Source organism: Hermetia illucens, chromosome 6 (genome assembly GCF_905115235.1).
Source record: "Hermetia illucens chromosome 6, iHerIll2.2.curated.20191125, whole genome shotgun sequence".
NCBI classification, from domain to species: domain Eukaryota; kingdom Metazoa; phylum Arthropoda; class Insecta; order Diptera; family Stratiomyidae; genus Hermetia; species Hermetia illucens.
Window position 1 is genome coordinate 11,023,592 of NC_051854.1, and position 21,157 is coordinate 11,044,748.

General features: G+C 44.0%; 1 protein-coding gene across 2 annotated transcripts in view; it reads right to left on the reverse strand.

Annotated features, from left to right (window-relative positions):
• Positions 1-21,157, reverse strand: part of LOC119658838 — a 143,388-nt gene that overhangs the window by 62,420 nt on the left and 59,811 nt on the right. Inside the window, exon 1 of one of the 2 annotated variants that reach the window (XM_038066582.1) lies at positions 5,967-6,668. The exons of the other annotated variant lie outside the window; for it this stretch is intronic. The gene's annotated coding sequence lies outside the window, so the exon portion shown is untranslated. Of the gene's footprint in view, positions 1-5,966; positions 6,669-21,157 lie in introns of those variants that run through there. 2 annotated transcript variants of the gene reach the window in all.

The window sequence follows — 21,157 nt, forward strand, 5'->3', positions numbered from 1 at the left end:
GGAGAGAAGATCTATGTTAACTCACATTCCCTTCCGATTCTTCAATTGGTCTCAGATAGGGATGAGACAGATGGCTGGAGGTCATCGAAGGCCGAGCCTGCAATTTTGGCTTGCCAAAATGTATTCCTGATTGAAATGGTTACAAACAACAATTTTTTGTCTATTGATTTGTGTGGGTCTTCTTTGCCAGTACTGCGTTGGACATTGTTCGGTTACTCACAGGAGACCGGGCAGGTATCGCATCCGTAGAACCAGAGGAGAAGACCGATCAAAACTCTAACGTTGGTTAGCGTGCATGGAATAATCTATTGTTATTCCTTCTGGTGGCTGAAGAATATCTTCAGAATTAAAATTCAATTAGACCGTCTTGTGACGAAGGTAACGATCGACAGTTGGAGTTTTGATGATTGGCGCTGAAATAAACGTTATCTGAAAATGCATGTTACAGCCAATATGAATTATCAATCTAGATAGGACAGAAAGGAGTGATGAATTTCGAAGGTAACCACCCTTTTTTCCCTTAACGTCACGCGAGAGTCACAAAAGTGCCAGTGAACCTTTTCCATGATTTGGGGATGCTAATTATTCACTCTTGCACTGGATGGATAGCGGCTGCGATAGGATATTCCGCATTGAGCTAGTACAGGGCATGCGAGTGATGAAAACCGGGATCTGCAATCAAGTGCGCGAGCTCTTTTCTTGTTTGTGGCATAAGCTCGATGAGTGCTTTCCGGGGCTTTGGCGCGTGGATTTTCCAAAATCGCATCCAGAGCTTCTCTTACTTATGTCGGTTTTCAAGGTACGAATAAGCGATTCATTTGTGACAAAGTTCAAGAAGGGAACATAACATTTAGATGATCATGGGAGGGGCGCTAGCAACAGCTTTTGTTTTTACCCCTTTATTCATCTATCTGGGCCCAAAATTAAGGAGATATTGGGCAGCCGAATGAAGGTGAACCGGAGAGCTAACCAAAGGAAGTTGGTGAAGTAGTTTCGGTCTTCAAACCCTTGAAGCTTGCAATTTTGTCTAGGCGTGGTCTATTCATCAAAATTTTTGAGAAATGCCTGACAGAAGGTATTCCACAGGAGAAAAAGTAAAAATTGGTACGGCTACTCAAGACGCTCGACATTAACAACAAATTGAATTCCGCCAGCTGAAATATACTTGCCGACGATAGCCGAGAGTTATTTCTCGGAGAGGGCATTCTGATAAGCGTTCGTCGCTGAGTCAAGAAGTACATCGTCACAGCGGAGGTGCAACAAGTCCTTAGTCCTCTGCTGTGAAATTTAATATATAATGGGGAGACATACTTTGCATTCCGAAGAAAAAATAATTTGCAGATAATTTGACCGTCGTTGTCATCGTCTACGCAGGGAAGATAGAGCAAGGCAAGTTGACAATTAGAGCGAAGAAATCCTGACTAAGCAGAGCTAACTGTGGCGAATGAAAAGACATAAATGATCAATTGGTGGACCTGAGATTATCTCAAAACCGTTTACTAAATTCCTGAAGGAGGAATTATGATCGGTGTTAAGCCGAGTTTTAAAAAGCCCCCAGAATACAATTGTTAAACGATGGCTTTTTGAAAAAGTGTCGTTATGACGAAACACAGGCAAACATTGTTGCGAACTTTCCTGCTGTATGCGACACGTGTCTGGACCAAAACGCTGATAAATTAGTAGATCTGAAAGAAAGTAAATTCAGACTATCATCTGATGACTCTGAGGGTAAAGAGAGAAAGAAAGAGAGTAACACCAGATAAGACAGAACTTTTCATTGTAGACATGGTTACAACCGAGATTTTGAAACGGGAAATTAATTCACTGTACTGGAAAAAGCGATGTCCTTCAATAATAATGATAATAAGAACTTAGCCCTAGCCGGTCCCAAGCCCGGTTGTGAAAAGAGGAGGGATGGATAGCTCAGTCTGAATGGCTGTACGCCACCGCAGCGTCTCAGGAAGTAGGTGAGGAAAGTGCAAGAACTTTGCAGTCTTGCAGATTACTCACTAAGGAAGCTATCCCCATACCTGGTAGTTAGGTATAAAATGCAAATCCATCTAATGAGAAGAAGGAGAAATTTGACGTCCGGTACGAATAACCGGCAAAAGTCGTCTGACTTGGTCACTGGGTCGAGCTTCCGTAATGGACAGCACGGCGTCGAAACCGCTAGTCGTGGGGCGGTTCGACGTCTAGACGCAACGACGACTAAGAGTATTACTCCGCCTGCTACAGCTAGTTCGCCATAATCTGTGACGACCACTTCAGCAGGTTCGCATAGGCAGCGGATGAAGTGGACTGAAGAAATGACCCTCTTCATTCGCTCCTACTACGAAATAACGGTGGGGGTGTGTACATCTTAGCACCAGAGATTCATCGAGCGTTTCCCGCAATTCGCGCACGTGACTGTGCAGCGAGTCGAAGACCAACTCGCAGCGAAACAATCCCGGCCATCATCAGGAAGCGTATTCGACTTAAGGTCACCGCGGAAACTGGTGACCGAGAGTCGATGGAGGCGGCGGAATTCTCGGAAGTGGATCCTTTGCATAGACCAGGTATTCCCAGACTCTATGCATTTCCAGCAACTCCGGGAATTCTATCTCAAATCAATGATGAGATTGCATCTCGACTGTCTGCTGCTATTTCGCTGCTACAACTACAATCACTTGTGTATTGTGATGCAGTTACGGCTGTCAGATTGCACGGTCAGAAGATTCGTGTTATTGGTTTGAATATTGGGGTGGACTTTGGGGGTTACCCGCCCAACATGCTGAGTGGATCACCGCCACCCGCCATTCCAATACGCCTGGCATGAATTTTGCGGATGTTACCAAAGAGGAAGCTCAACGAGCCATAAACAGCACGAAGAACTGGAGGGGTTTGGATCGGGTGCAGAATTTCTGGTATAATAAAATTTACCAGCGCACACAGTCGGTTAGCACACAGTATAAATCACGTCATGAGTCGGCTTGAGGAATTTCCATCTTTCCTCACTGCTTGGATTAGCTACCTTATCCCTAAGAAGGACACGGTGCAGGACCCCGCAAACACAAGACCGATTATTTGCTTACCAACCCTCTACAAATTCATAACGTCCATTATTAGTGGAAGGATCAATCCGCAGGAATTCTGCAAGGAACCCATGCTCGAGGTGGTGATCTGAAGGATGCTGTCCGAATTCCTGTGATGTGTAAAGCTGGTACTAAAATCGCATCTCTCGGAGAAGAATAAAATAAGCGCGTTGAATGTATTGGCTCTCCCTTTACTGGCTTATGCATTCGGAATATTGCCGTGGACAACGACCGATTTGGAAAACGTTCAGCGGCGGATACGGACAACTATGTCCAAATTCCGAATGCATCATCCAAACTATGCCGTGGACTGGATGAACTTGCCTCGTGACATCAGAGGTAGGGGCGTGGTTGACGTGGCGGCACAACATCATCGCCAAGACGACTCGCTGCGCGCTTATTTTTACAGCAAAGAGCAGGCGAATCCCTTGCATACGGCTGTTTATAAGGCAGACTGTGGACTGACTCTACTTAACTTTTAGGATCGATCTTTCAATCCTCTGAGTGGGGTGAAGTCGGACCAAGAGTGGATCGATGAATGGAATTCGAAGGCAATGCACGGTAAACACGTGAATTGTCTTTGGCAGCCATTTGTCGAACAGATGGCTGTGTGCTGGGAAGCTCTTTGCGGAGACAGAGGGGTTCATGTGTGCCATTCAGGACGGCTTGGTTGCCATCCAAGTTTTTAAAAAGCTCATCATAAAAGAACAGGTGGAGAACGACTAGTGCAGAACGTGGGGTTTGACGTTAGAGACGTTGGGCCATCTCATTTCTGGCTGTACTATTATGGCACCGGTACAATACACCATCAGGCATAACGTTGTATGTAGGATTATCCATCAAAACCTTGCAATGGGTTGATCACGGGAACATGTCCGGTCTATCGATATGAGCGGCAAGCAGTACTTGATAGTTCTGCTGTATTGAGACCGACAAGTTCTGACTGATCGCCACACTGCACATAACAAGCCTGACGTACTGTTAGTAGAGAAGACGGGTCGCTTCGCGTATGTTATTATCCCCCATAACAGCAACATCGAACGAAAATACGTGACTATGACTATGAGCTACTGGTTCGGGAAATCAAAGAAATTTGGCGTCTCGAGTGGATGGTTGTAATTCCGATAATATTGTCAGCTATTGTACCTCAATCTCTCAGGGTTTCTCTTGATGTCCTGGGACTTTCGCACAGTCTGGTTCAAACCATGCAGAAGTACACCATTCTGCATACGTAGTCGATGTTGCGGGGAGTTGTCAACGGATTCTCCCATTGACCTTCCATCGGGCAGCACCACCAGCGCCCCCTTTATTTTTGAAGTAGGTAGGATCGTCCGAGCCTAAATGCTTGGCACTTAGTGCTAGTATTAGGTAAAATCCAACATCTGACGAGATTGTGACAACTCGGTATAATAATAATCGTTGGCGCAACAATCCAATTGGATCAGGGCCTTGAAGTGCGTTAAAACACTTCATTCAAGACTGTACAGTACCAGGCAATGTGGTCAGCATTGCGTTTGCCTTAGATTATTACCCTGATTTGACTCAGGTACTCATTCACAGCTGAGTCGACTGGTATCCGACGTCAAATTATGATACAAATTCCACTGTCACCAGTGAGATTTGAACCACGACCTTCAGTACGACAGCCTTGTGCTCTAACCACTCAGCTATCCTTATTTACTGAAATGGAAAAAAGCGATGTTCGCCAAGTTTGAGTCAAATGGGACTGAATTGGTATCGAACTGAAGGTTTGATTTGCTAATATGGAAACCGCGGTAGTTCTTTGAGAGCTAACTTTTCCTACAGTCTCCAAACGTTCTGATTATTGGGACTTGCCATTAATGCCTTGTACTTTAGTCCATATTCGAAATGGCGATGGAAAGCCCTTCGGACACGCTGTAGAGCTACATTTTCGTCAAGCCGAGGTAGCAGAGGTACTAAATAGGTCTCACATCTACTGTTATGCATGACAAGCATGTATTTTACATATGTATGCCAGTATATTGAACTGACAGTAGGAAAATGCTCACGAACGTCTCTTCTTAGAACACAACAACCTCAAACTAAGCATCCGCCTGTGAAGCTTAGTAAAACCACGTTATCAAATGCCAGAACCATGAAATATGTTGGGCTACGTTCTAATCATGAGCAGCTGTTGCTCGTATACAATCCACTGATCTGGTGTTGAGATAATCAGCAGTTAATCTTGTCCCTACCTCCAATATTCGCAACCTTTAAAATTTAGGAAAATTAGGTGATCCAATCTGCCGCGTCAGGAATAAATGGAAATGTGAAGAGTACAAGACCTGTCGATGAAGTCTATGGAGTACCTGCCCCCAATTCAAATGTCATAAGGTTTTTCTATTATCCTTTTTTTGAGTCCCATTCAATTTGACTAGTGATTTTTTTTTTGCTAGCTCTTTTTCATCTATCTTATTTTTAACACTGAAATCACCATTTTACAATTTCTCAATTGTTATTATGAGATCATGCATAGCCTTCGTAAGACTCGTCGAGTATTCGAGACGATTTAGCCGCTGTTTTATTCAATGAATCAAAATCTCCTCCAACTTCAGAAAACAAAAACTATGATAATTTCACTTTCCAAATTTAAGACAAATATCTTTGCAGGTTATGAATGGCAAAACAAAATACCATGGACTTAAACCTTCACGCACGAAAAGATACAATCTTTTCGGAACGTACACATATATTGTATAAATTCGCCTATCAAAGGCAGATTAACTCCTCAAAATTCAGTTTCAAAGTCTCAATAAAATTCATAAAATTGAATGAATTATGTATTAAAAACTTTTTGGATATTCAATAACTCGATGAGTTGACCTGTACCGTGAAAAACGAAGCTAAAAATATTTAAAACGCAAAAAAACTCACCGTAGGCAAATGAAATACGGTATCCATATTCAAACTCTTATCAACAATGAAGCAATTTTTTATCGATCAAGCTGGAATTTTTATAGGCGCTGCATCACATGCATAAACAATTCATGCAGCTCTAAATAATTCACTGAAATTTCTGTGAAACTTTTTGTATTCACAAAGAACCGTAAATATCACAAAACACTAACGGGCACATTGACTATCATGAACTTGATAATTGAAACATTCAATTAATACCAATTAGATACACTTTTCGCCGGAGTCAAAATGGACAGATGCACATGTAACCCGTGGAATTATCATCTAAATCACGCAATTAACTTTGAAACTGACATTAATTGCACTATAAAGATACAAGCGCAGCAGGTACACTATCGGCGGCTTGGAACAAAGAAGTTTCAATCTTTGACATCTTGGATTCCACTAAACAGCAAACACTCAACAATTACAACTTATTTAAACTTTAATAGAACTGTAAATGGAGATCCACCAGTCTAGGAGGAAGCTGTTGGGACTAGAGTTCGCGACCGTCAAGCTAAGCCTCGAAACTCGCTGTAAGGCACATCCCGGCCTAACTAACTGACAAAGGTAATGCGGCTTCTGTAGGAATGACTCCAGCTAGCCTTACTGAATGGGGCAAGTACTTGGCTAGTTCAGCTTAGCCCACTAACCACTCCGACCCGCGACGATAGCAACGATCGTCCCAACTAAATAATGGAAGAATAAGCAGCAATAATGTCGCTAAGACGAACGTACTGATAAGTGATAAGTGATATTTACATGAGTAGCCCGGTACAGCCGGGGCACGTTCAGGGAATTCTATTCATCGATTGCTGAGAGTAAGTGATAATCTCTACACAAACGAGTTGCCGTTGCAAGTTAACGAGATAAGGCGTGGAAAGTTTTCAGATGGAAGATCTTGTAATTAAAGATGAGTGGTGTAATGATCGCAACTGATACTGGAAGCTATTGTTTGAACAGAAACTGATTTTGCTGAAAATGGGGTGAAAATTGTACAAAAAAAGACTAAAAACCATATCCAAAGTAAACAGCCTTCTAAAGATCCTTCAAATTTCACACTTAAAGACATAAATAAGTCAAACTGAATCTGACTTGAAAAAGGAAAGGCCTTTAACCTGATACCCAACGTCGTTATATTTCCCTCAGGGATCGTCAACGATCCTTCACGGGTCGTTTACGATACGGGGAGTGGCGTCCCCGAGGTGCCCGAGCAAGTAGTTCTGACCCCCGAGCTGGCATAATACTTGCGTCCTAGGCAGTAGCCTCGAGAAAGTTTCTCGGTGAAGAGCGAACTGCTAATGACCGATACACGCCAGGACACACTGGGAGTCCCCGGGGCCGTCGACAACTCCCTGTCGACGTCAATCGGGTGATGTAAGCCTAGCTTTGCCAAGGTTGTAGTTGTGGCGTGTATTAGGAGCCAGCCCCTTCGGGACCCTGGTCGGGTAGTGTGCATTGAACCGGTTTTAGTTGACCGCGTTGCCCCGAGCGAGCGCTGATCCGTCCGTGAATTCCGGGATCAGCTAAGCGTAGGTCAGGCCTCAGGGAACTGGGGTAGGGGCTGTGTCCCCGAGGGTATACCCGTTCCTGACTATTGCGGCCCGCTCCTTTGCACACGATGCGCTGGTAAACAACTCAAATGGAGAATAAAAACGAACGAAACGAGGAGATAGTGGGAATGGAGAGTGAGCTGGCTGCGTTTATTCGCAGCACGAAAATGCGCCGTTCGCCCAGCGAAGGACGCAACAAGCGTTGAAATACCCGATGAGACATTAGGACGCGCAGACGGAGAGAAAGACTCGGAAAGTGATGCGGCACCTGCACAGATAGGAGCCCAGACCATACCGCACAGTGCTATAATTGGGGAAAGAGGCGCCGTGGAAACTGCCGAAACTAATAAAATGATTTCGAATATAAGCCGAGTGGGAGGACTGTCGATTACTCTGGCGCCAGCTGAAGAGGAAAGACTTATTAAAAAATGCACGGCAGTTGTGAAGCACATGCGATCTGCGACGTTCCTCCAGAAAAACGTCGACAAGGAGGTGAAAAACTGGCTAATGGAACTGGAAGAGCTCCTGGACAGGAGGAGAACACCACGAGTACCAAACGGATCGCTGACAGCCCATTGCAGAGCGAACTTGGTAAAAAACGAAAGGAGGAAGGGACATCTGAAGGAGACTTCACTCAGGTACTCTCCAGGGCTGAAAAGAAGAAGGCGAAGAGGATCAAAGGCCAACACGTCGCGCCATTAGAAAAACCTCTGCCTAAAACTAAGGCGGACACGAGGGACGGAGTACCAAAAGAAAAGGTGGGAGACGAAGGAGGACTAGACCGCGAGCTTTGCTTCTTAAGCCGGCGGAAGGCAAAACTTTTGCGGAAGTCCTCAGCGAAATCGGTTACAAAATCAAACCCGACACTTGGAACCCACGTGTGCTTTGCAAATCCGAGACCTTGACTGTCTCACGGAAAAGAACGAGGTAGAAGAGGCCATCAAACGCGAATGCCCAGAGGTAACCAATGTCCGGATTGGTATCACCTCCGCGAACTCCCGAGGCCAAAAACTCGCTGTGGTGGGAGTTGCCAAGCAATATGCGAGGAAGCTTCTAAACAGCAGGAAAATACGAATTGGTTGGGTAGTGTGTAGATACGAATTCGGGCCGCCCCAACCAAATGTTACAGATGTTTGGATTATGGGCACACATCTGCAAAATGTCGGGGGCCTGACAGAAGGGCAACATGCCGTAAATGGGGTCAGGCAGGCCATAAAGCGAACAGCTGCAATGAAAAGGAAAACTGCGTCCTATGCAGGGACCGTGGCGCGACTGATGAGAGCATTGTGCACACTGCGGGATCGGGGCGGTGTCCAGTTTTCAGAGCAGAACTGGAAAGAGCTAGGATACGGTCAACATGATTCGCATCCTACAAATCAATATGCACCGAAGTGCAACCGCTCACGAGTTGCTAGCGCAGTTCGCTGCGGAGACCAAAGCTGATTTAGTACTCATGAGTGAGCAGTACCGAAACAAGGGCTCAGTTTCATGGCACCCAGACATATCAGGTACCGCTGCCATCTGGGTTCGGGACGGCACCCTCCTGGGGGTTCTTGCCCAAGGCCGAGGGGACGGCTTTGTCTGGATTCGGTGTTTAGGGATAACGTTTTTTAGTGTCTATCTTACGCCGAATGAGACGATGCCGGACTTTCGTCGGAGGCTTGATGCTTAGGAGGACGCTATCTTAAGCACGGATGGGCAGATCCTAGTCGGGGGTGACTTCAATGCTAGGGCACTTGAATTGGGTATGCCTCACACAGATTCCAGAGGGAAACAAATTCTGGAAATGGCGGCGAGAACAGGATTGGTAGTTCTAAACACCGGATCTACCCCAACGTTCCGGCGTTCGGGCTGCGAAGGAAGCATTCCAGGCGTAACCTTCGCGTCGGAATCGCAGGTGTCGCTGGTGGACGTGTAGCGAGTTCTGGAAGACTTCTCCGCAAGCGACCACCAATACATTGCTTTCGAAGTGGTGGACACAAACTCTCGGTGTGCGCCACCCCAGCGATCTTTCTGTGTATGGAACGTCGCGAAAGTGAACACCGGGAAGTTTGTCGAAACTCTGGGAACAGGTGGGGCTACGCTGGAGGGTACCCCTGGGGGCGGTGGCGCCGCAGCTGACACTGTCGTAAATTCACTTATGAACCTGATAACGACGGTTTGCGGAGCCTCCATGCCCAGGAAGACATCGAGGCGCGGCAAACCTTCCATGTATTGGTGGACAGAGGAAATAGCAGAGCTCCAGAAGGAGTGTAACAGGCTCCGCCGCTTAACACAACGTCTAGGCGACCGGGAGGAGGCATGTACCATAATGATGGAGTACAAATCAGTCAAAAGGAGACTCCGCAGCGCAATAAACAAGAACAAAGCTCGCTGCTGGCAAGATCTGGTCGACGAGGTGAATGGGGATCCGTGGGGACTCGGTTACAAACTGGTTAACCAAAAATCGGGGCTCTGCGGAAACTCTGTTCACTTAAGGCCGAGCAGATGGACCGCATTATAAGAGCACTCTTCCCTGCGCACCCCGTATGGGATGATGACGTCGGCGCGGAGAGTGCAGAGGACTGTCCACTTTTCTCTATAAAAGAGTTGGAACAGGCAGCCCTCTTTATGAAAAACAAGAAGGCGCCAGGACCCGATGGTATTCCAGCAGAGGTATACAAACTGGCATTCCAACACCTGCCAGACCTACTGCTCGGCGCATTCAACGCTTGCCTGAAAGAGGGCATTTTCCCTGCTCGTTGGAAGGTTGCGCGGCTTGCGCTTATCCATAAAGGGAAACGCGACCCTGAATTACCGTCTTCATACCGCCCACTATGTATGCTTGACACTGCTGAGAAAGCGCTGGAAAAGCTCATCAGAAGTAGACTCGCTGAAGCGATACGCGCTGCCGGAGATTTATTTCCCCGGCAGTTTGGTTTTAGAGCAGGGAAATCAACAATTGATGCTGTCATGCAAGTCGTGGACGCCATTCGACGAGCAGAGGCACATAGCCGCCGAACTCGACGGGTGGTGCTCCTCGTAACACTTGACGTCAGAAACGCCTTCAATTCCGTAAGATGGAAAGATATTCTAGGCACACTAGACAATACTTTCAACGTGCCGAACTATCTCTTACGGATATTGAGGGACTATCTGAGGAACCGCTCCTTGCTCTATGAAACACTAGAGGATCAAAAGGGGATGAAGGTCATGTCGGGGGTAGCACAGGGATCCACCCTAGAGCCGGACCTCTGGAACGCTACCTATGACAGTCTACTTAAACTCGACATGCCAGAAGAATCGCACCTGGTCGGCTATGCACATGATGTCGCAGCGCTTGTTGCTGGACGCACTGTCGAACAGGCACAAAGCAGACTAGGCATATTGATACGACGGGTAAGCGGATGGATGACTACTCATGGTTTCAACCCTTCACTGGAAAAAACCGAAATAGTCATACTGACTAAAAAGAGAATTCCGACCCTGCGTGCCATATCGTTCGGCGAGTCGATAATCGAGTCAACATCAGCGGTAAAGTACCTCGGGTTGGCTCTTGACTCAAAGATGAGCTTTTCTGAGCAAATCAAAGCAGCAGCGAACAAGTCTGCAGCTGGAGTTTCGGCGTTAAGTAGGCTAATGGCAAACGTTGGGGGTCCTACGTCTAGCAGGCGACGTCTCCTGATGAGTTCAACGCAGTCTGTCCTGCTCTACGGCACAGAGGTATGGGGCTGGCGCTCTTAACAAGGAGGTATATCGTAAACGCCTCGCGCAAGTACAGAGACGGGGAGCTTTGCGGGTGGCACTTTTTTTTTCTTGTTCGTCAGCAGCTTTATTTAAACACAGGGGATCTCTCTCCAGACAACATTCTCGAGGAGATGCTGAGGACTGCTGACAAGTGGAACCGTGTTGCCCATTACGTTCGGGTTGCAACGAAGATAGAACTCGACCGGTGGAGGAGTCGGATGGCAGGGGGTTCCTTGAACTGACAGTTCTCTTCGTCCTCTCCCCTCCTGCATTGGTGAACCATACTTCAAGTTTAGAGGCAGGCTCTATAGACAACAACGAACACTTTGATCATTAATTATTGTTTGAATATCTTTTGCCGCGGTTTCTAGTACTAGTTTTATTGAATTCACATATCTGGCTCCGTCAGTAGATAACGATGTCAAAAAATGGAAGCGAAAACAAGGACAATTGATATTTTCTTCCGTTAATTGTGCATTCAATACTCATATAGAACAGCTTAATTTTATTGAAAGTTGCGTAATGTTTACAGAGCAATGAGTGTTACTTGTCAGGGAAAAGATTCGACCTTCAAGTCACCATGGCCTGCCACCTAGTTAAGAGCCATCCAAATTTAGTGTCAGCTGTATGACATTAATTTAGTAGAAAATGACTTACTGGGTGAGGTCCACTCTTTTCTTTCTCTTTTGTTCATTCCCTCATTCTATTAGTGATGCATACCATGCATACATGTTATTTCAGCATCGCGTCCATCGACAGTTCTGATGTACATACCTGTAAAAAGAAGGAAACCATCATTTAGTAAACATCCATGCTTATGGAAGAGATTGATTTTGTTTTGTTAGCAATTAGAATAAAAAATCCTTAAAAAATCCCTACTCTGAAGTAGACTCTTATCTGAAAAAGGAACTGAATTTTAAAATTGACTAGAACTGTTGCCAAAATCTTCGATGTAAGTTATCTAAGATAAAAAAAAATGCCCACTCTTACGCTAGTTCATCAAATAGTAGTCGTTCTTCCAGTAAAGAAGACCGGATCAAACCAAGATGACTTAACCGAATCCAAAACGTCCATCCATAGTCAAAAACCATTATGAGAGAGATGACTAGTAAATAAACCAATCATAAAGCAGGGCAGCAAAGGCGTGATCTCTTAGCTGTCATGTCTAACAAATGTGGCTTAAGGGAAAATGTTAGTCGGATAAGAAGACCTAATATTGTCACTTAAAAAACCAAAAGATACAGTCGCGAATACGATTACACAGTCGACCCAGATTGTATACTATGGAAAGAAAGAAAATGTGAAATATCGGGGCACATTGTGAGCAGTAGCAGACGACTAAAAACCAGAAAAGAACGGCTCCTCTAGAACAGGCTCGCTTAGAAGGGGGAACTGAGAGGTCCTTAAATGTTGATTCAATCTGCGGTGCTTGAATTTCCTATCGACCTGAATATTTAGATATATCTTAGCTAGTGATTCTCGTTAGTTAGGTTTGTTTACATGACCGTATCATCACGGACGATTCTCCAGCAACTTCGGCCATAATGGGTGCATTCCAGTGTGATCATAGTATGTTATGCCAGTGATTCAAAGCATTCATTTCCATTGGAACGAGGCGGTGTTCATTGTGTTTTTATAGTCGACCAGCACTCGGAATGATTGATGGCAACAGGATGAACAAAACTGGGATAGATTCTTTGATGATGCTGTGCAATCCAACCCCGCAAGGGTAAAGGAGGGAATGAAGGAAGAAGCGGGAGATCCCCTCTCTCAAGCATCGCTAGAAAATGGTAGAGGTCAATCCCTCTTAAAAAGTTATGACGTCTAGGGGGAGCAAGTTTTGTATCCTTGTATATCACTTATTACGCAGTTGGACAAACGTCAGCCATTTCAACCGCGTCTGGCGGTTCATCGAGCCATCCTTAATATGAACGTTAAGATAAAAGCACTGAGAAAAGTTAGCGACCTAATACCACAGTGCAAAAGATTGCAAGGTTTCAATCATGGGTGAAATGTGCTGGTGACCATGAAGTAGCAAAGTGTCCAAAAAGCAGAGCTTCCCCGGCAAAGTACATAAATTGTAAGGTCCAACATCTTGCCTATTACAGAAACTGGGGGAAGATGTCAGACAGCAAGATGATCTTCACCGCCTCACGATCTTCCTTAATTGCCAGCGTTTTTTGACCCTCTCAAAATTGGATGCAATTCCTGATATCGAGTCGACGAATAGATACTTGAGAATATGTGCCATAGGTTTTGAAAGTCAATACATGAGGCCATTAAGGATTTCGGAAGTCCATTCATTTAGGGCATGACCGCTATGTATCTGATGTTTAACTTTGCTGCTCTCTTCTACATCTGTCACTTGTCTTCATTTGTTACTATAAGAATTGCTTTATTGTTGCTTTGTCGTTCGAAAGGGCCTGTACTTTGCAAGTGTATTCTTTGCTCTTCATTGCTACGGTAAGGCTTTCATTTTCAGCAGTTAAAATAAATGCCTCTTCATGGATTTTTGGGACTCTTTGAGCTTTCTTTGCCATTTTGCGAGAAACTTCCCCGAATTCCCACATCTTTAGCATTTGTGGCCATGTTGCATATCTTTCAGTGTATTATCCCCACTTCCATTCTTTGAACTGTTACTTAATTTCAGACATATAACGCAGATATCATTCACTGGTGCGCCACTCCGAAAAGGCCATCTTGATTACTTTCAAGGCTCCAGGATCCCATCATCTTGCCGATATCTCTGAAGTTCTCACCCAAATTAGAGAAAGTAAGCATCCTGAGAGCCGCGTTATCGAGGATATTCCAGAAACCAATCATAAGCCGTTTTTTACAACCAAGGGTTATAAACGTGTGGTTTGCTCTTGCCCGAAGTGCTGTTGACGGTTCGGTAGCGAAATTTACAGGTTTCTAGCTCACAAGGTTCTATCGCTGTTAGTCGTTTTTTACGACAAGCGTGGAATACTTATCTTTTGCTCTGCTGTCAACAAGGTGAAAAATTTTCACGGTACCCATACTACCGGCTAGTTCTAACCTTTCCTCCGAAAACTGCCAAATGTCTATCATCTATACAAATCCTACGAATGTTCTCCTTAGTAGTGTTGATCGACAACGATGATCATGTTCCTCATTTTCTATTCTCATTGTTATTAAAGGACACTTTATTTTTTTCTTCGTATACCCATAAACGTCATCGACATTGAAGGTAAATTTCGATCCCCAGCAGGCAACAAAAATGGAAAAAGGTATACCCTGAAAAATTCAAGGGAACTCATCCTTCGAACAGAAAAGCTAAACCGGGAACAATAGAACAATTCAGACTGCAATAGTTCCCATAAGATCACACCAATGTCAATTTAACATCCTTGACTATGCCATCGCTCCATATAAGGAGGGATCTAAAACGTCTCCTTTTTGTAAAATATATATTGCTCCTATAGACTTTCGCCGATCAAAAATTGGCGCTATACTTCTCTGTCGAAAATGATGGCTCGCACATCAGTTCCGGCAAAGATACAACCCATAAACTGGCATCTCTTTCCCGCCTGACACAATTCCTTTTACTGTTTCTCCGCCTACCCCTACGAAGAATTGTTTAACAGTTTGCTTAAACTATATTCCGCTATTCACTTCTCCTGTTTTGGTGATTTTAGCCTGCTCATGTTCAACTCACCTAATCAACTTAACTCGCCAAATCTTTCTAATAACTCTTCCCACTCATGCTGATCATCAGCGGAGCTATGCCGGTCTAATACTGACATTGTCCGCAAGCCAGTTAAACTTAAATTCTGCAAAACCCAGTTCCATGAACGCTGAGGCCGTTCTAGCACGCGAAGATTTCAAACCATTTTGATCCCATATTCACAATTCCCCTATTCTGTCTTTCCCGAATTTTGATCGCTCTGTTGCAAATTGTAAGCTATTTGAAAAAGGTGTTCTGAATCATCCGCCATTTGCTACTTACTTCTTCCTTAACTGACCGCTTCATCGATGCACTTAATGGCAATAATGTATCTAGCCCCAATAGGCTTCTTAACCTATTCCTAGTTAGATATAAGCAATACATCTCTCCCCCTCTAAGTAAGATTTTCAAGAAAAGAGATGCGTTCCACGCCTTGATGACGTGCGGAGTTTCACCGATCGTAGGAAAGTTCCGAGAGAGGCATCGTTGTTTGTGTGGTCATGTAATGCGCACTAACAAGAGTTCACTTACCAAGATTGGTCTGAACATCGAAGTTAATAAGCGGCCAAAAGATCGGCCGAAACAACGGTGATACAGCGGGCTTGATACGCTGGATGGGGATTTGAAAGCCTCGTGACTGCATTCAGATCAGGCCTTTGATAGAACAAAATGGCGCAACCGATCACGACGAGCCGGCCCTGCTTGTGAACGGGACAAACGCTAAAGAAAAAGAAAATATGTCAACCACTGGTTGACCAGATATTTCCTACACCTCATAAGGGTGAGGCAGCATGGCTTTGAGAAACATTGGCCTGGTGTCCCCAAACTTCTCGAGCAGATACTCTCCTCCAAATTAGCCTCACATAACTTTCCACACATCTAACCGGCAGTGCAGAGTATCTTTTGATGGTAGCTCATCCTGTCCCTTCTTTCCCCTGGAGTTCCCTACTGCTTTACACTGGGCCCTCACATATTTCCGCTCCTATGTGCGCCTGTTTATCAAATGACCTTAAGCTGTTTGCTCCTGTTCCATTTTCGGCACTAGCTCTAAACGCCAGGAAATGCTACTGACTTAAAGGGTCCCCCTTATTTATTTCTTACTCTCTTCGTCGACAAGTTCTACCATATCCGAGTTGAATTCAACACCTGTTTGTAACCTTTACGATAAAGTCCCGTTTGATTCCTCACTTCATCGACATCATTAATCATTTTTGCAGAATGTTTGCTTTAATCCTAGGTTCTTCTTCTGACTTCACCTAAATTCAGCCCTTAATTTCCTGGTTAGGAATGGCTTCCAATGTTGCTCTATCATTTAATTTTCCTTGGGCAATTTTGACCCCTCGCCCTTAAACCTGTACAAAGCAAATTCATTCGAGCCCTCTCTGTGTAGACTACCATTCCGAGCTTCAGATTTTTAATTTCCCATACCTGCAACAACGACAAATCACCCTTACGAGGTCTGATCAAAAATTCCAGGAGATTTCAAATTGCGCGCTCTCACGTTAACATCTGTTTTTCGTGTTCCGTGTTTTTTGTCATGGACGTGGAAGAGGAGCAACACTTTTGCGTGAAATTTTCGGTTAAATTTGACAAATCGTTCTGCTGCACCACATTTAAATTCTGCGTGGTAGTAGGAGTGTCTCCCGCCTAGTGGAAGAAATAGAGCTTGGTCCTGCCACCAAAACTCCGGAAACCCCTTTACGCACCCTCTTCATATCGCTCATCTGTCTTTTAAGCACTATGGGGCAAATGTTGAAGAGAGTCGAGCTAGCGGGTAGTCCATTGCAGCGACAGTATGGGTACCGCCAAGCAAATTATCCAAACGATGCAATGCCAACGGTTGTGGATTTGGCTCGAGAGGCATTGGTAAGTGCTGCCTGGTGATGACGCTAGATGCTAGGAATGTCTTTAGTTCAGTCGACTGGGGCCGGATTAAGGGGCACTTGAACTATGTGCGAAAAAGACACCAAAGACTAATTAATCTTTAGCAAGGATGATGCCTAATATTGGAGATCCAAAATACCGTCGCCGGGGATGCTTATCGCAGGGGTGGTGAAATCCATCCTGCCTATGGCGGAAGCGCTGGGCAACGTGGTGAACCAGGGAAGGGTGAGTTTGGTATACCGATCAATCATGGGGAGGGTATGAAGCGCATATGGGACAGTATCAGGTGAGGCAGTATTTATCATGCAAGAGTGATTCCCTTGGACCCTCTAGCAAATTAAGTGCACTGTCTTTAGCAGAGGAGGGTGAATCCGCCCGATGTGACAGCGGACTTCATAAAAACCAATAGAAAGGAGTTGTACAGAAGATGGGACAATTCTGAAAAACGCCGTTGGACCTATACACTGAGCCTCTGCATTAAGATATGAGTCGAGCAAAAAGAGATAAGTATACTGAAGCATCCCCTTCCTCTCCCCTTTTTAAGACTTGCTTATAGGGGCACCAAAATTAAGATACTAAATGGATTACATTTGACATCATTCAGCAGTTTTTAAAATAGAATATACCTGAAAGGATATAATTACCATTCGATGATACCGTCAACTTTGTACTAAGCTGCAAACTTTATAGTCTACCCTTGTAGATAACTGGTGTGCTCTATCTTTGAAACAACATGTTCTAAAATATTCCAAGAATAAGTGTTCACTCTATCAAAACTAATCAAAAATTTAAATATTGTCAACGTGTCTCATTCAAATTATGAACTTGATAATTGAGCAAACACTTTTGCTGTATGCTAATCGAGAAGGACTAGAGCTCCACTTCACATCACTGTCGAGAAAAGTAAACATTAAATTTGCAACAATTGATTAATAAAACTTCATGCACGTACTTCAGATAATAAAAGTTTTTTTTTTCATTCAGTTTCTAAGTAATTATCACTTTGATTGAGCGCTAAGCATACAACTGTCTGCAGTGGATACTGGAGATAACTAGATGTGATTTTCTATGATTCTTTGTTCAGTCGCAATGAGGATTGCAATTCTAAATAAATATGGAAGCGAGCGTAGCTGAAATGCATCCTGGAAATATTACGTAAATGTAATTATGGAGTATGCAGATTGAGAAGTGTTTGACAAACGTGGAGGGTATGAGTAAAACCGTCTAGACCAGACAAAATTCTATATTCTGTAGCAACCAGAAATTATATTTATTTCCTTAGATTCTTTGCAATATTTTATTTGATTTGGTTTACCCTGATCCAGCCAATTCGTTTGATACCCCACATGACCATACTCCAAGGGGAATATGCTGCCCCCTTTTTGACGCACCCTTCATGGAAAAATACCCCTATTGAGCTTGGATCCAAACAAATCTGAAAAATGGACTGTATCCACCCCACAATGAACTTCACGAAAACAAAGGGATCTCAACGGTTTCCTTGTCAGAACATTTTCAATCAAATTCGCCTGTCCGTCCAAAACGGGGATTTATTTTTACCTTCGCACAATCAAGAAGATAAGATACATTACGTGGTTGCGTTGGAAGCATGAATTTACTACGCGATATCAACAATGATCCGCAAGTAGAGTAGCATACACTCCTATACAAGAAAAATGCATAGCTCTGACGTCTAAATGTCAACGAACTGCCGCTTTTAATCGGGCTTTGCATGAATTTAATCCGCAATCTGTAGATACTTTCTTTCTCTCCTGTTTCTAGTAGATTTTTGCTGCGAACGAGAAGATTGCGTGATGTTGACATCGGCATGCTGCAGATAAATATTAATCACAATTCTATTTTATTGTGTTAGAAATCATGCGATTACAGATTGCACATTATGGACAGTTGGGGGAAATACTTTCTTTGTCAAGTTTGGAGAGAGAATAAACTCATATTTTTTGAGTGTTTAATCTGAGAGCAGTAAGCGGGTTGCCGTTTGTCAAATTGGTACTGGAAAAAAAATCTGTTAGTTTGGTTTATTCTTTTGTTACCCCATCGTGATGCTTCTACGAATTAGTTGACTCAGCACAAGACTTATGTACCTATAAGAATATCTTTTGTCATACTTTTGACTTCTCTTCCTAATCATGCGGGACTCCAGATGGATCATCATCAAATAGTCAACAGACCAGACGTTGGCTATTGTTAATCCCCCGAATTTCGCCCCCAAAACTAAATCTAGCAATCGATGAGTCTCAGAAAGTAACTGCGCGGATACATCAGCAACCAAGTGCAACTCCGTGGAAATGACACAAGAAGTATTCCTTCAGTTTAAGAGGTTGGGCCACACAACTTCACAGTTTCAACGTCGATGATCCTAAAGTTCAGGTTCGCTGAAGTACATCTGGAGGAAGGTTAACTCCAGATGTACTTCAGCGAACCTGGTATTCGATCGGAACCTCACTGATACCAAACTGTTTCAGTGAGTAAACCTGACTTCACCAGACTACTGCTGATTATGACACAGTGGACCTCCCACCGCTCGTGAGAGCCATATGAGTACTGAAATCAATAACAGAAACAAGAAACAAACGATATATCCGTAGTACTGATAACCAAATGATAACAATCAAAAAGGGAGAAACTGACTGAAGACATAAACCTTCTGCGAAGACTACCACCAACAAAAATCCGCGACCAGAAAGAGCACTCCAGAGGTTGGTATATCAAAAGTCAGAAAGAAAACAAACCTCAATGGCGCAGCAACTAAATGATACCGATACTATATGAAGGAAGAAACCATAAGAGGGCTCAGAATGTACCCAAGTCTTTGACGGCAGAACCGACGAAAAGGGAAATAGCAGAGATCAGCCCACAAGAAGGCAATACTCCTAGAAACACAGAGGTCAGGAGATTTATCGTTAACTATGCTACCATGGTCGAGGGTATCAGATTGACCATTTTACCCAAATCTTCCTGAACTAATAATCACTCGTGAGGAGCAGGAAATGATCAAAAACCTTATCTTCGCACCGATGTGTAAGGGATGGAGTGTCAAACATGTGTTCAACTACACACGCTCTCACCAGATTTGATACTGGTAGACCGCGCGATGGAGGATACGACAGAATGGCCCACGTTCTTAAATTGTCACACTGGAACCAAAACTGTCGACATTTATAATGTAGTTACCGTTAAGGATCTTTGTCATTTTCTTCTTCTTTTTTCCACATGCGCTGCCTATGTACCAGGCGCACGCATTTACCGAGAGTGAGTAGGACAGAGAGAGCTACTTCTCAAAAGGCACTTCCCAGAGTCCTAGTTTATCCTGTAGAACCCTTACGCTAGCTGATGTCTAAAACCGACATATTTCTAAAGATATTTGACGAAGTTTGGTAGATCGAATATTTCCTGCACCAAGGAAACTCCAGAGGATACAGTTATGGTGGCCCGACAATGGAACTTCGTACAGTACCCGCAGTTTGTAATCAACTTTAACCATTTGTAATAGATCAATTACTTCATTTCGCTTTGGTCCCGCGAGCGTAGAAGGACACCCAACTTTCGCAGTGATGAGCCCCGATGAAGTGATAAAATCAATGTCCATGCCCTCATTCACAAAGAGCTCGTTTTTTCACGCAAATCATTCTTTTGATTCCAGTTTAGCCGCTTCTCCGGTTTGTAATTTCCGACCAATACAGATCTAATTCCCCAAACCGGCATCGTGCCAGTTCTGTTTATATCTCTAGCTCTCCTTTCTCCTGCTTATTCCGTTAAAGGTTTTGAGGAAGGTTCTAACAGGTAGTATGTGGTCCCTCCATAAAAGCGAGCCCCCATACGGGGGTTTTACCAATGTATGCTTTATCCTCCACGCACAGATCCACTTTGGAAAAGCGCGTAGAAGATGTTGCAATTTGCTCTAATTTGTTTGAGTCAAAGACCATTATCATTCTTTGCTCTCCGCGTTCTCACTCAAATAAAAAACAAAAAAAAAAAAAAAAAAAAAAAATACAAATGATGATCTACAGTTTTTTGATATGATGGAATTTAAGTTTTCCAAGGAAAAAGTAAAGCATCATATCGTGACAGTCCCTGAGCACCTCCAGACTCTTTTGGTCCAGTTCAAAAACCAAGGTGAAACCGTCCACATTTGTGGATTTATCCTTCTTGGGACTCATGAACCTTAACCACCAGTGTCCGAAATTAATGCCCGGGTTCTGTCCATGAAGCATGCAGATAATGTCCACTGCTTTCCTTCGAGGGCCAGGAATCCAACATCCAACATGTTGTCTTTTCTTAATTATAGTGAATTGAGG